This window comes from Oryctolagus cuniculus, chromosome 10, assembly GCF_051225735.1.
Source record: "Oryctolagus cuniculus isolate XC-2025 breed Fujian yellow rabbit chromosome 10, ASM5122573v1, whole genome shotgun sequence".
Lineage (NCBI taxonomy): Eukaryota > Metazoa > Chordata > Mammalia > Lagomorpha > Leporidae > Oryctolagus > Oryctolagus cuniculus.
The window spans coordinates 74,808,828-74,824,831 of record NC_142876.1 but is presented as its reverse complement, the minus strand read 5'-3'; the positions used below and the strand labels follow the sequence as shown (position 1 = coordinate 74,824,831).

The following is a 16,004-nucleotide window of genomic DNA, read 5'->3' as shown; positions in this document are numbered from 1 at the left end:
AGAGGGAGGTGCCTTTCTCTGAAGGGAGGAGAGAACCTCCACTTTGACTATGACCGTGTCTAAACAAGATAAGAGTCGGAGAACTCAAGGGGCTTCCATAGCCTTGGAAACTCATAACTGGTGCATAGGGAGATTACTGATGCCATAAACAGGAGTGTCAATTGGTAAAGTCAACAACAGGAGTCACTGTGCACTTACTCCTCATGAAGGATCTCTGTCCTTAACGTGCTGTACACTGAGGCTTAATGCTATAACGAGTACTCAAACAGTATATTTCACTTTGTGTTTCTATGGGGGTGCAAACGACTGAAATCTTTACTTAATGTACACTAAACTGATCTTCTGTAAAAAAAAAAAAAAAAAAAAAAAAAAAGAAAGAAATTATCAATTCCCAACTTGACTCTCACTGGGATTAAACATGACAATAGGTCTGATCTGATTTCATCATCATTTAAAAAAAAATCATCTATTATTTTTCACTTTATGTTTCTGTGTGGGAGCAAACTGTTGAAATACTTACTTAAGGTATACTAAGCTGATCTTCTGTATATTAAGATAATCGAAAATGAATCTTGATGTGAATGGAAGGGGAGAGGGAGTGGGAAAGGGGAGGGTTGTGGGTGGGAGGGACGGTTTGGGGGGGAAGCCATTGTAATCCGTAAGTCGTACTTTGGAAATTTATATTCATTAAATAAAAGATTAAAAAAAATAATAATAAATAAAAATAAAAAAAAACAAATATCAGAAAACTGTAATACTAAATTTCAGTCTCAAACTTATAAATAAAGTTCTTTTAAAAAAAATCAGAGTGACCTTTAGTGTCTTTTTTTTCCTACTGATAAACTTGGAGTATGACTTCTGTGTTACTTTCATATTCTTTTGTGCTGAGTCACCAAAGAAATAAAAAGTGAGCAAGAGAAGGTGAGAAAGAAAGGACAGCAGTAGGGCTAGCCTTGGGGATATTGTAATCCACACTTTCCCCCACTAGTGATTCCTGCCATGCTAAAGGATATCCAGTTGCATAATCTCATTAAGGACTTATCAGTCCAATTTGCTGCCCTTACCCCCACAACCATGGATTTCAAAATTTCAGTCTGCTCACAATAAACATGAGCCTTAGAAATGCAAGCAGCCTAGCCTGCCCAAGGACTGTGGGAGGGAGGGTGTGTGTGGACTCTGTTAGAGCTGACCTGCCTGCCTCAGCCAACACAGCAGCAGCACCCAGCCATCTCTGCTCTTAGTTCACTTGCTGTTCTCCTTTCTGTACAGGTGCTTTCTGTCCAGGTCCAGTTGCCTCCTCCCTGGGGCTGCTCCTGGTGGTGGCTACGGCTTTCCACACTCCATTGCCTCTCACAGAAGGATTCACAAATGATGCCACTTCAAACATACCACAGTCAACTGCAGGAAAAGCTGGAGAACACATGATACATATCACCAAGAAGATCTTTGAACTGCGGGAAAAAGTAGACATATTTGGCATGGGGGGGGTGTTGGAAGGGCCCATGTGGGCTTTTATTCTGATTGTCTCTGGATGAATACAGGGGCTCCTACACTGAGCAGAATTTGTTGTGTGCTGGGTTACTTTGGAGTTGAGAAACTGAGACCAAAGAGACAGGCTACCTGTCTTCTGAATTTCTCTTCTGCTCTTGGTCTCAGGATGGATCTTCCTTTCCTGGAAAATACAGAATGGGGTTGAAATATATGCTCCTTGGCCCATTCTCAGCTCCATTTTTCTCATGAGTTGAAGGTCCTTGCTTCTGAAGCCTTGCTTTTCCTAACTGAAGAACAGGCCTGGAAACCTTCATTACATCCTTGGGCTCTGGGAGGACGTGGTGGATGTTTGGTTTTTCAAGGTGGTTGCATTTCCTTTCATCTGTAAAACCTCAGTGGTCACAACTCCACAAGCTATTTGAAGTGCATCCCTTGGACCCACCAACATGGCAAAATCTGAAGTAGAGCCAAGTTTAAACCTTAATTACAAGGTATCTTGGGTAGAAAGAAATGAGCACAGGAAAGGGCATTGGAGGCCCCGACTACTTCTGGCTCTCCAGCGTTTCATGATTTGGGGCATATTCTCGATCACCTCTAGATCCACCTGAGAAACTATACAGGAGGCTGGGGGGCGTCTCACCGTTCCTTCCAGCCTCGTCACTCTATTGCTTGAATTATATTCACTCACTCAAAATCACCTTTGAAATTGCTGACATTTCTGAAGTGAGCTATTAATTGTCAGGGATTTTACAGTTGCAACTCTATGCTTCTTAGAGATTTTCCTGGCTGAGGTACAGCATGACTCAGTGTTCAGTATGTTTGTTTGAAGGGCACGCAAATGCTAACAATCTGGTATTCATTCCCAGATGTGTGACTACAATGCCAAGTGTTTAAACAGGACTGCAGCGCTGGCAGCACCTGACCTGAACCTTCCGAAGCTGACAGAAAAAGACAAATGCTCCCCAACTGCATTGAATAAGGTACAATTGTGTCACATTCTCTGGTAGCTACTCTTTAGGCACAGGTTCTCCCTGAGTTCACATGGACACAGGAGCCCACAAAGAAAGAGATGGATGTAAAGAATACCATACATGTAAATTTCATGAGGAAGCCAATGTAGACTGTTAAAAAGGCAGTTTATCTCTGAGCAGTCAATTGCTGGGATTTTCACAGTTGTTAGAAATCACAAGGCCGGCGCTGTGGCGTAGCAGGTTAAACTGCCACCTGCAGCACCGGCGTTCCATATGGGCGGCCAGTTCAAATCCCAGCTGCTCCACTTCTGATCCAGCTCTCTGCTAATGTGCCTGGAAAAGCAGTGGAAGATGGCTCAAGTCCTTGGGCCCCTGCACCCACATGGGAGACCTGGAAGAAACTCCTGGCTCCTGGCTCCTGGCTCCTGGCTCCTGGTTTAGGACTGGCTCAGCTCCAGCTGTGGGGGCCATTTGGGGAATGAAGATCTCTCTCTCTTTGCTTCCCCCTCTCTGTGTAACTCTGCCTTAGAGTAGGCCAGGGACTGTTCTCATCTCTGGCTGGCCCAGCATGACTTTGCCATGCACTGCTTGCTGAAGTCATTGTACATACACTGTCCTTCCAGACAGTGAGATAACCTACTCTGTTTCAAGGATTCTTCTAGAAAAGAGTATGCACTCCAACATTGCCAATGGCATTCAGAGGAGAATCAGAGGAGGATCTCAATTTCCACAGTCTAGCATCTGGTGGGCTCTGAAAAAAATGATACATAAGTAAATATGTGTTTGTATCAACATTCACAATGAGACAGCTGATGCTGGTTGATTTCCCAAACATAATGTGTGAAACGTAGTAGAAATTCCTAGAGGGGCAGTCAGAGAAAATGCCAAATTACAGAAATTTACACTTTAAGGTTGATTATATTTTCTAACAGTAACCAATTTTCCTGAATCTTTCCTTGTAGGAGATTTGTCTGATGAGAATCACCATTGAACTTTTGGAGTTTCAGATATACCTGGAGTACATTCAGAATAAATTTAGAAATGATGAGGAAAATGCCAGAGCCAAAGATGTGCAGATCAGTTTGCAAGTCGAGACTGAGCTCTTAATGCAAAAGGTGAGTGCTTCTTCACTGCTCACTCTGTACATAGGGAGAGAGACTGAAAGAAAGCATCTGGGGCCGGCGCCGTGGCTCAATAGGCTAATCCTCTGCCTTGCGGCACTGGCACACCAGGTTCTAGTCCCAGTCAGGGTGCCAGATTCTGTCCCGGTTGCCCTTTTCCAGGCTAGCTCTCTGCTGTGGCCCAGGAGTGCAGTGGAGGATGGCCCATAATGCTTGGGCCCTGCACCCGCATGGGAGACCAGGAGAAGCACCTGGCTCCTGCCATCGGATCAGCGTGATGCGCTGTGAACCAATGGCAAAAAGGAAGACCTTTCTCTCTGTCTCTCTCTCTCACTGTCCACTCTGCCTGTCAAAAAAAAAAAAAAAAAAAAAAGGCATCTGGACAAGTCCAAAATGTGATACTGCTTCAAAAACATGGCTTCATATAAATGAGAAGTGTCTGATAAATATGTCCTGTTAGGTAAATTTTTTTTGAAAAATTTGTTTTTGTTCTGCTTTGTTTTTGTCTTTCTTGTGCAAAGGATGCTCATAACAGCATTTAAAACTCTATGAAATGAGATGAATTTTGACATCAATGTCCAATAGTTTCAGAGCTAAGAAAAAAATTGTCCAAGGAGTCAGAGGAGATGCCCCCAAGCATGTCCAGTTACCCATAACTATGAAGAACAAGAGCACAGAAAGTATTTTAACATTTTATTTCCTGTAAAGTAAACTTCTTTTCATCACGGTTGTTCGACCTCTTTTCTCCAGTTTTTTTATTGGGGAGTTAATGCAGAAAAATGCTCACATCTAAGTCTGGAAAGCACCAAGGGCTTAGTCCACCAACAGCTGGACAATCAAATGGCAGATAATATAAGGTTGATAATTCAATATTGTATGAGTGAGTTAAAGTGAAGTTAGAAGGGCCCATAAATGCAATAGTCACTGTTAATCCTATCTCTGCCCCTTTTATTGTCAAATTCAACCAGGATTTCTGGAACTTAATATGCACAGGAATGCCCCAGGGATTGTGTTGAAATGCATTATCTGAGCAGGACTGGGATTGGGTGAACAAGATTCACATATCTTTAAAGATTTACTTATTTGAAAGTCAGAGTTACAGAGAGAGAGAGAGAGAGAGAGAGATCTTCCATCCACTGGTTCCCTCCCCAAGTGACTACACTGGCTAGGGTTGAGCCAGGCCAAAGTCAGGAACCAAGAATTTTTTTAATATTTATTTATTTATTTATTTATTTGAAAGTCAGAGTTACACAGAGAGAAGGAGAGGGAGAGAGAGAGAGAGAGGTATTCCATTCGCTGGTTCACTCCCCAATTGGTCGCAACAGCCAGAGCTGGGCCAATCCAAAGCCAGGGAGCCAGGAGTTTCTTCCAGGTCTCTCATGTGGGTGCAGGGGCCCAAGGACTTGGGACATCCTCTTCTGCTTTCCCAGGCTATAGCAGAGAGCTGGATCAGAAGTGGAGCAGCCAGGACTCAAACCAGCGCCCATATGGGATGCTGGCATTACAGGAAGTGACTTTACCCACTTTGCCACAATGCCAGACCCCAGATATTCACATTTCTATCAAGACCCCTTGTGATGTCATGCAACAGCACTTCAAGACTTCACTTGGAGGTTCCACTGGTTCCTTATCTTCTTGTGGATGAGCCTATGGGAAAGTTTTTCTTGTCATTCTTACATAACCAGATGATTCGGCATCCAAATGATGTTGGCGGATGGTGAAAGTGAAACTAGAGAAAACTGTTAGACTTATGGGCCACTTATGAACCATTTAAAATGCTTTAACTGAGCATTGTTAATTCACCCTTGTATTTCAACTCTGTTCTAGGCACTGTTTGTATAAAATGACAGAAATGACAGTGATGCTGCCCCTGAGATTCCTATTGTTACCAGAGAAATTGTAGGGTTCTTGTCTTCGCACAAGAAAGAATTCAGGCGTGAGACAGAGAGTAGTGGGAGGTAAAACAGCAAGATTTATTAGGGAAGAGACATCCGTAAGGATGGATGGGCACCTCTCCCAGGACCTGAGAGGGTGCCCAGTCGCCCAGACTGGGGTGGGAGGGAGCAAGGTTACATGTTGAGAGGAGAGATTACACCTGGCCAGACCAGGTAGGCGGCTCAGCAGAGAGGCAGAGGGCTGAGCACGCAGTCCAGTTGAGGCCGGGGGGGGGGGGGGGGGGGGGGGGGGTGTTTAAGGAGATGGGTCTTTGTCTGCATACATCTCCTCCTGAAACAAAGGATTTTATGCAGGAGGAAGCCTAGCTGGCGCCATCCTGGGTTCAGAGGAAGGGCGAGCAGGACCCCCTAGAGAATGGGGATCCGGAGCAGGGTGTTTGAAATGCAGATACTGGGCTGCACCTGGGAGATTGTGGAAGATTTGTCAGGCAGAAGGGGTGGGGACCTCCACCTGGCAGGTTATCAGGTAGAAGGGGGCAGGGCAGGATGCGAATACCGGGCTGCCCCTGAAACATTGTCAGCAGATGCATATGCTGGACATAGATGTCTTCTCTGTAGGCCTTTATGTCACACACACACACACAAAAGCTCATAACTGACTTCCTACCTAACACTATGATCTAATAGAAGATAAAACAGGAAAGGGATATTAATTCAGTTGCTATGAAAGGATCCTACCGACCTGGGCTCAGTGAAGAAGCAAGCCTCAAACTGACCAAGTAGGAGCAAGCCCCCAAATGAGTCGCAGCCAAAATTTGAAAATCTTTGCAAAGTCCAGAGCATCACTCCATTGAAATAATTTGTTCACTATTTCAGCAATTCCTTTTATTAAAAAGTTGTATTTATTTATTTATTTATTTATTTATATGACTTGATATGTAGAGTGGCAGAGAAAATAAGTATACAGGGAGAACGGTCTCAAATATGCTGGTGGGTTCCATAAATGACTTCAACAGTCAGGCCTGGGTGAGTCAAAAGCCAGGATTTGATAACTCTGGTGCAGATCGCCTCCACAATGGGTAGGAAACTAACTACTTGACATAACCTGCTGCCTCACAGGGTGTACATTAGGAGGAAGCTGGAATGAGGAGTGAATCTGAATTCAAACCCAAGAATTCAGTATTAGTTACAGGCAAACCCAGCAGTTTTTTAACTACTACACTAAGTAGCCAACCTCTTTTCTCTTCAGGTAAAGAAGATAAAAGTAGTACCCACTCTTAGCCCATCCACCAAATCTGGTCTGCTAGAGAAGCTGCAATCAAAGAACAAGTGGCTGAAGTAAATGACAATTCACTGCATCCTGCGCAGCCTCGAGGTATTCCTAGAGCACAGCCTGAGGGCTATGCACATGATGTAGTGCAAGCATCCAGGGTTATTGTCCGTAATGGGCATTCCTTCCCATGGATGGAAACATGTCCTGGGCACTGGGCACACAAATTATGTTTTTCTTAGAACTGAAAATATCATGGTTAGGATACTACTTTAATGTTTTTTATATAGAGACAATTTAATATGTGAAGATGAGATAATGTATACGTGATTGATTTTATGAAATTTTATTTGTATTAATTGGGAAAAACAATTCATAATGGCTTGGCAACTTGAAAGTTCTCAGCTTCAGAGGCAGATAATTTCTTGAGATTTGTACATTTACCTCAAATGAATAGATATGTTACGCATATTTTAGTAAATATTTAAAACACATTTATAGGATGTTTAATTGTGCTTAAGCCAATAAATCACTTTAAAGAAAAAAATCATATGCCTTTGTGTCATTGGAAGATCAACATAAGCAAAATTCTTTTTGTGATAACAACCCCCCAAAAAATACTGTAATCCCCTGGGGAAATATATATATAATTTAGCATGCCAGACCTCATGCTAAATGTATCACATTCATCACATCCTGAAATGCCAGCATTTGCATGCTCTTCTGGAAGTGGGAGTAGATAATGTAAGGTAAGGGATGGACCCATACTTGAAGTCCAATACATCTGTCTCCATATTCTATCCTTTTAACCTTGGGTATCTTCTCTCACAGAGAACTGAGATACAGTGTAGAAATTCCCAAATCATATTGATAGTGGGAATAACATTGAAGATGCAGTCAAAATCTTAGAGATTATACAACCACTTATATAAGACATAAAGTGGTACGAGAATTCAAATACTAACTACAAACCCCACCTCACTCTCCTGATTCCTCAAGCATTACTCATATCTGTCTGTCATAGCATCAACCCCTTTGTGTTGTATTTTAAAAAATGGAGGAATTTCCTTTCCAATCAGCATGTGACTTCCTCAGTAAAATGGTTTCTAGTATATTTGTCTTTGTATCCTGTGCTCATGGTCTAGGAACAGAACAAAAGAGGCCTTGGTAAATATTTGATGAATGAAGAACACATGCATAGATGATCAAGTACAAGACACTTCAGTTTTTGAAAGTGTATAGTTTTAGTGGAGATTGCTAATTCTGTCTGCTTATTTAGCTTCATCTTTAGGGAAAATGAGTTGAATTTGAAAGAGATGTTCTAAGGACTGCTAAAGGAGTAAATGGATAATCAGTACGTGTATATCTACCTCCACTTCCTTCTCCACTGTCAATTTTCATCATCTGTTCTTGAGCTTTCCACTAGCAAGAGTGACTGAGAGGGGCAATGCAACCCACCCAACATGGCCTCTCTATCCCACCTCAATAACACTGGAAATGTGGTACAGGTTTATCCTCTTCAGCAATACAGAAGTTCTGTCTTCCAAAAAGGCTTCATCCCACCTAAGCCACATAGTTTCCTTCCTACAGGGAGGGAACTCTGCTGGCTAAGGAGAGTCCACAGAGGCCAAGAACTGAGAGCTAAGTGAGAAAAGGACCACATACTCTGATTTCTGGAAGCCATGCTATACAAGTGTGCCTCCCCAAATTGGGGTCAAATCAAAGAACAAAGAAACATACAATCTTTAAGCAAAAGTGCATTGATGAACATGTACCAGTCAGAATGTGCCTATGATAAAGAAATGGAAAGGAAGATGTGTTCCTGCTTTCGTGTGGTTTACACTATGAGAGCATAAATAGAAATGAAGCAAAGAATGTAAATGTTATGGATATGGGTCAGGTAGGGAGTGTATTAGTGAAAAAAGGAGGTATTAGGCTGCAATGTGTCTCCTTGCCGTAGCTCTGCACCACTTAAATTCCTCCCCCTTCCATACCACTTAAATTCCCCCCCCTTCCATGCCTCTTTGACACTCCCAGTTTCCCAAGATGCACCTGAGCCTCCTCCATCATGCAGAAGATGCCATGGTGAACATATGTATCCTGAGATTCATGTGGGGATACCATTAAACCTTCCAAGAAATCATCACACTCAACCCAAGCCAAACTCCACCACTTACATTTTCAAGTAGGGCACCATACACTGCCCAATAAAAGTGGTGGTGTAGGCAGCCCATAAACAAGTCATAGACAAGTCAAGGTCAGTCTTGGCTTGTGGAATTCCTGGGATGAAAAAGTCCCACACTCCCATGTTGAAGGAGGATGCACTCTGCTAAAATTAACTATGTTGTGATTGTGTTATAGAAAGCCCAATAAGTTGCTTGTGTATGTTGTTAACTTCTGAGTTGCCTTGAGCTGCAACTGGTGATGGATAAATATTGCTGAGAAGCTGGAATAAACGAGCCTTGATCAGCCTTGTTGTCTTGGCTCCATTCTCTGCGCCCTTGTCCCTCTTTTCATTCCCACTCCTTCCTTCAGGTTTCGTTCGACTGGTGCGGCAGGCCGCACATGGTGGCTGAACTATATTGGGTGAAATACTCTCTTGAGGATGCCTATACTCTTGTTGAGTATGTACTATCTTTAATCTCTACATGAATCCTGTTCCCATTCTTACACTTTATCTATGTCTCTGCTCTGAATTCATCTCTCAAGCTGAAAATGAACTTGGAATAAATATACTTTGAGACACCCCACTCACACAACACAATGAGGTTTAAGAAAGAGCAATGTGGGTTGTAATAAAAATGCATTGTGGAGGTGCTGATAACTAAGCATGAGGAGGGCAATCATGGAGATTTCCAGGCTTTGGCTGAGATGTGGAAGGTACATAAGGAGAACCAGGTGGGTAGAAGATCATCAAAGACAGAAGCTTGTACAGAGATCTGAGTCAACAAAAAGCACAATATGAGTAAGACATTGAAAATCACATTAAGTCTAGTGCATAAAGAGAAAGAAAGTAGTTCAGATTGAGTAGGGAGGGATGCTGAGATGACAATATTCACAGCATCAGAAGCCATATTTAGAGCTCTAGAATTATTCCCAATATGGTAAGAAGGCTTTGACATATTATAAACAATAGAGTCACTCATGAGATTTTCATTTTAATATCACTCAAGCTACAACATGGAGAATGTACTGAAAAGGGGCTCGCACAGAATGTTGGAGGAATTCCAAGATTCCCTTTTTTTTAGAAGTGATGCAGTAGTATTTATTTAGAGGCGGATATGTTCCCATGCTACTTAGTCATACTAGACAGCCAGCCAAGCTTGAATAACAACGGCGCGGACGCAGACGTGTCATCTTCCTGGCTCACGAGCTGTCTGAACAGGGAGTCGGCATGCATTGTCGGGTCTTCTGCCAGGGAGAGTGCCAAGGGGTCACCCTGCTTGGCTTTTGTTTGGACACTTCTGGTCAGTTTAGCCTTGTGGTTGGTTGTCATGCTCAGGGTAAGCAGCCGGAACCTGATCTAACTGGATGCCAAGGGCAGGATGTTGTGGGGTTCTTGGGAGTTGAATGCATTGCTCCTAGAGATGAACTGATTCTCTGTCCCAGCAACCAATACAAATAGGACAGAAGTTCGCTGCACCAGGCGGGTAAGGTTGCTGTTGAGATGTGGTGTGCCCACATCCAGGTCAAACGGGTCAATGAGTCCTTCCGGTAGGCAGTTACTTTCTCAATTGTGGAGTCCGGTTTGCTTCGGCCACTCTTCCCCTCTTCACCCTTGGCTGTCAGGACTATGTTGAGATAGTGCAGGTCACACAGTAGCTGCAGTGCCCGATTCTGGGTTATTGGGAATGTACCTTCCTTCTTCCTCTGCTTTTCTTCTGAAAGCTTCTCGTAGGCAGCTCTTACTTGAACCATCAGCTCCTCAGCATCTCCTGCAACTTCACCTTTGGCAAGGCATGGGCCCTGACCCGGTTAATCTCTTGGCAGAGACTAAACAGGAAGGACTGCACATACCAGGACAGTTGTGTAGGCAGCCGGATCGTGGATGTGATGTTACTGCCAGACTCGGTCTCCTCCTGAATCTCTAGCTCATCCCAGCTGGTAGCCATGGCCAGGACGGAGCCAGCATCATCTAGAAGCAATGACTGGGTGAATCCCTGAGTCAAGACCTTCAGGAGCGCGGCGCTCCACACCCAGTGGCCCAGCACACTCTGCTGCAACAGCATCTATTTCACTTCTTGCCACTCGGCCTGCGTGGGAACCATGTCCTTGGCTGTTTGTTTCAGAGCCCGGGGCTCCCTGGCTGGTTTCTCGGGGCTCCCAGATTTTCCCACGATACACTGCTTGAGATGGGGGCACAGTTATCCCAGGGACTGGCAGAGTCTGCCAGTGAACAGGACGGCGTGCAGCTGGACACCGCTGCAGACACCCTGCTGCCCTTGCACGGCTTCCTCCTACTGAACCATGGCGCAGGAAATGGCGATGGGAAGACAGAAGCGGATCAATATGGATAGGCAGCTGTCTGCAAAAGAGGAAAAACGAATTCGACTACAGCAGAAATAGAGGAATGCAAGAGAAGAATTCACGAACTGCAGGAGTAGCTGCAGCAAGAGGAGTGCAGCTTTGTGTTCCGGGTCTCCACGCAGTACACAAAGTATCTGGACAGTTGGCACAGGGCCAACGGTTTGGAGCAGGTGCTGGTGCACCACGACAGGGAGACTGAGTACTTGAGGTACAGATTGGAAATGATGCAGCTGGCAGAGGGGTTCAAGAGGCAGGAGCCAGCCCTGGGAGGACCCCGCTGGGAGAACCAGGCATGGAGATAAATGAAATGGCCTGAATTAGGGTGGTGGTCATGATAAGAGAAGAGAGGCATTGCAACTTTGAACAAAATATAAGAGTTAATTCAGTAAGAATTGGTGACAGCTAAGCAAATTAAAAGGATTGCAGGAGACACAGTGAGGGCTTTGAGGGTAGGAAGGAAACAGAGGGTGGATTAGGTGTAAAAATTTAGACAATTTAGGATTTGAGATTTTTCACTTACTCAAATATTCCCTGAGAACAGACAAGATGGTCATAAAAGATGCCCAAAGATGCCTCCTCCTCCACAATGACAAACTAGAGAACAAAACAAATAGTTGCATTTCAAGATGTCTGGCACTGAACACCAGCAAAGAAAAGATAGGAAACCTCTAAAAGATGGAGACATGAGATAGTGTTAGCAGATATGGATGAAATAGAAATTCTTGTATTCAGGAAAGAAAGAATTCAGATGTGGGACTTAGAGTAGTGGTAAGCAAGGTAGCAAGTTTTAGTGGAGCAGGACATCCATTAGAACGAATGGACCCACATTAATAAACTGCTGAACAAAAACCATATTAATATCTCAATAGATTCAGAGAAAGCACTTGATAAAATACAACACCCTTTCATGATGAAAACGGTAAGCAAATTGGGTATAGAAGGAACATTCCTCAACATAATCAAGGCAATTAAGATAAACCCACAGCCGGCATCATATTGAATGGGGAAAAGTTGGAAGCATTCCCACTGAGATCCAGTACCAGATAGGGATGCCCATTCTCACCACTGTTATTCAATATAGTCCTGGAAGTTTTAGCCAGAGACATTAGGCAAGAAAAAGAAATTAAAGGGATACAAATTGGGAAAGGAAGAAGTCAAAATATCCCTATTTGCAGATAACATGATTCTTTATTTAGGGAATCCAAAGAGCTCCAAAAGAGACTATTGGAACTCATAGAAGAGTTTGGTAAAGTAGCAGGATATAAAATCAATACACAGAAATCAACAGCCTTTGTATACAGACAATGCCATGGCTGAGAAAGAACTGCTAAGATCAATCCCATTCACAATAGCTACAAGAACAATCAAATACCTTGGAATAAACTTAACCAAGGACGTTAAAGATCTCTACAATGAGAATTGCTAATCTTTAAAGAAAGAACTAGAAGAAGATAAAAAAAATGGAAAAATCTTCCAATTTCATGGATTGGAAGAATCAATATTATCAAAATGTCCATTCTTCAAAAAGAAATTTACAGATTCAATGTAATACCAATCAAAATTCCAAAGACATTCTTCTCAGATCTGGAAAAAATGATGCTGAAATTCATATGGAGGCACAGGAGACCTTGAATAACTAAAGCAATCATATACAAGAAAAATACATCCGGAGGCATCACAATACCAGATTTCAAGATATACTACAGGGCAATTATAATCAAAACAGCCTGGTACTGGTACAGAAACAGATAGATAGACCATTGGAACAGAACAGAAGCTCCAGAAATCAACCCAAGCATCTACAACCAACTTATATTTGATCAAGAAGCTAAAACCAGTTCCTGGAGCAAGGACAGTCTCTTCAACAAGTGGTGCTGGGAAAACTGGATTTCCACATGCAGAAGCATGAAGCAAGACCCCTACCTTACACCTTACACAAAAATCCACTCAACATGGATTAAAGATCTAAATCTATGACCCAACACCATCAAATTATTAGAGAACATTGGAGAAACCCTGCAAGATATTTGAACAGGCAAAGTCTTCTTGGAAAAGACCCCAGATGCACAGGCAGCCAAAGCCAAAATTAATAACTGGGATTACATCAAACTGAGAAGTTTCTGTACTGCAAAAGAAACAGTCAGAAAGTGAAGAGGCAACCAACAGAATGGGAGAATAGGCCAAGGTTACAGAACAGGGAGGGATCTTATTGCTCTAGTCTAGGAGAAGATAGTTTAAAAAAAAAAAGTGGAGGGAGTGCAATCTCAGGGAAGAGTTAGGGAGAAAGTTGAAAAGGAAACTCCATGCAAATTAGAGGGCACTGTGGACCTACATGGAGGATGTAGGATCCCAGCAACCGAGAGCCTCATCACCAGCTTTGAAGACTGAAATGAGACCAGACTAGAGCTGCCCAAGCCACTGGTGATAAAGCTGTGAGAAGAGTCTGGTGGGAGTCCAGCTTGGAGCCCTGTGAGGGACAGTGTACCTGCCAACATAGAGGGGGAAAAGTGGGCCCATTTCTCTCTCCATGACCACCCAACACCAGTGTCCTATAACTATCAGCAAAAGAGAGGGTGCCATTTTGGACATACATAACAGCCATGCCAGCTTGTGTCTGTACCCCAGCAGCCAACCAAGAGGAGATGTCTGAGTCTGGCTGGGATAACTGACAAAAAGCAGAGTATTAACTGTGGGAGCCTCATGTGCTGGTACTGTGAAAATACTGTGGCTGGTTGGGAGGTTGCAGGGTATGGCTGGGTCTTTGGGCAGTCACTGTGGGCAGATTCACACACTTAGAATATCCTGATTCCCTGGTGAGGGCCATTTCTATGAGATCTGTGCTTCCACTGAGGACTACACAGATCCTTCGTGTGGTTCTTGTAGCAGTCCATATGAATATTGAACCCACTGGGGCAGGTGTTGGTCTCCTTGGAGGAGAGGAGATAAGCATAAGGAAGACAACATGATATCCTCAAAAGAACACAATAACACTTCAATATTAGAATGTAAAGATGAAGAGATTGAAGAAATGCCAGAAACAGAATTTAAAAAATTGATCACAGGATTACTTAGAAGTAATCAGAAGCAAATCCATGAACTAAAGAAATCCATACATGACATGAATGAAAAGTTTACCCATGAAAATTGAGATTTTAAAGAAAAATCAAAATGAAATATTGCAAGTGAAGAATTCAGTAGAACAAATAAAAATTGTGGTGGAAAGACTTAACATCAGATTCGGTGAAGCAAAAGAAAGAATATCTGAGATAGAAGACAAATCTCTGAAATTTTTCAGTCAGACAAAAAACAGAAGAAATTAGAAAATTAAAAATCAGTGTTGGAGATTTATGGGAAATTATCAAATGACTCAGCATAGATTCCCTGAAGGTGTGGAAAGACAGAATGGATTAGAGGGCCGGCGCCGCAGCTCACTAGGCTAATCCTCCGCCTTGTGGCGCCGGCACACCGGGTTCTAGTCCCGGTCGGTGCACCGGATTCTGTCCCAGTTGCCCCTCTTCCAGGCCAGCTCTCTGCTGTGGCCAGGGAGTGAGGTGGAGGATGGCCCAAGTGCTTGGGCCCTGCACCCCATGGGAGACAAGGAGAAGCACCTGGCTCCTGCCTTCAGATCAGCGTGGTGTGCCGGCCACAGCGCGCTGGCCGTGGTGGCCATTGGAGGGTGAACCAATGGTAAAAGAAGACCTTTTTCTCTGTCTCTCTCTCTCTCACTGTCCACTCTGCCTGTCAAAAAAAAAAAGAAAGAAAAAAAAAAAAGAATGGATTAGAAGGCCTTTTTAGTGAAATAATTGCAGAAATCTTCCCTAATTTGGAAAAAGAAAGGGCTAAGTACAGAAAGCACATAGAACTCTTAATAGGTGTGATCAGAAAAGATCTTCACCAAGACACATTGTAGTAAAACTCTCCACAGTAAAACATAAAGAAAATATTCTAAAATGCACACAAGAGAAATGCCAGATTACTTTCAGAGGATTTTCAGTTAGACTCACAGCTGATTTCCCTGCAGAAACCCTACAGCTTAGGAAAGAATGGCAAGAATATTCCAAGTAATAAGAAAAAAAAAAAAACTGTCAACAAGAGTACTATGCCCTGCAAAGCACTCATTTATGATTGAATGTGAAATAAGAACCTTCCATAACAAACAGAAAATGAAAGATTTAATTAAAATTAGAGAAGAAAAAATAAAACCAAAAACCAAAAGATCAGCAAAACAAAGAGCTGATTTTTTGAAAAAATAAACAGAATTGGCAAACCATTGACACGACTAACCAAAAAAGAGGAAGAAGGCCCAAATCATTAAAATTAGAGATGACAAAGGAAATGTAACAACAGATGCAATGAGAATACAAAATATTATAGAAAGAAATAGAAGAAGATTCAAAAAATGGAAAAATCTTCCATGTTCATGGATTGAAAGAATCAATATATTCAAAATGTCCATTCTTCCAAAAGCAATCTACAGATTCAATGTGATACCAATCAAAATACTGAAGAAATTCTTCTCAGATATAGAAAAAATGATGCTGAAATCCATATGGAGGCACAGGAGACCTTGAATAACTAAAGCAATCTTATATAACAAACACAAAGCCAGAGGCATCACAATACCAGATTTCTACACTTACTACAATGCAGTTATAATCAAAACAGCCTGGTACTGGTACAGAAACTGGTACCATTGGAACAGAACAGAAACTCCAGCAATCAACCCAAG

General features: G+C 42.8%; 2 pseudogenes; one reads left to right on the top strand and one right to left on the bottom strand.

The window, feature by feature from the left end:
• Positions 1–1,937: 1,937 nt before the first annotated feature.
• On the top strand, positions 1,938–7,071 carry LOC127492484 (interleukin-6-like; annotated as a pseudogene).
• A 2,969-nt stretch (positions 7,072–10,040) lies between these two features.
• On the bottom strand, positions 10,041–15,969 carry LOC103349276 (conserved oligomeric Golgi complex subunit 1 pseudogene; annotated as a pseudogene).
• Between the last annotated feature and the right edge of the window lie 35 nt (positions 15,970–16,004).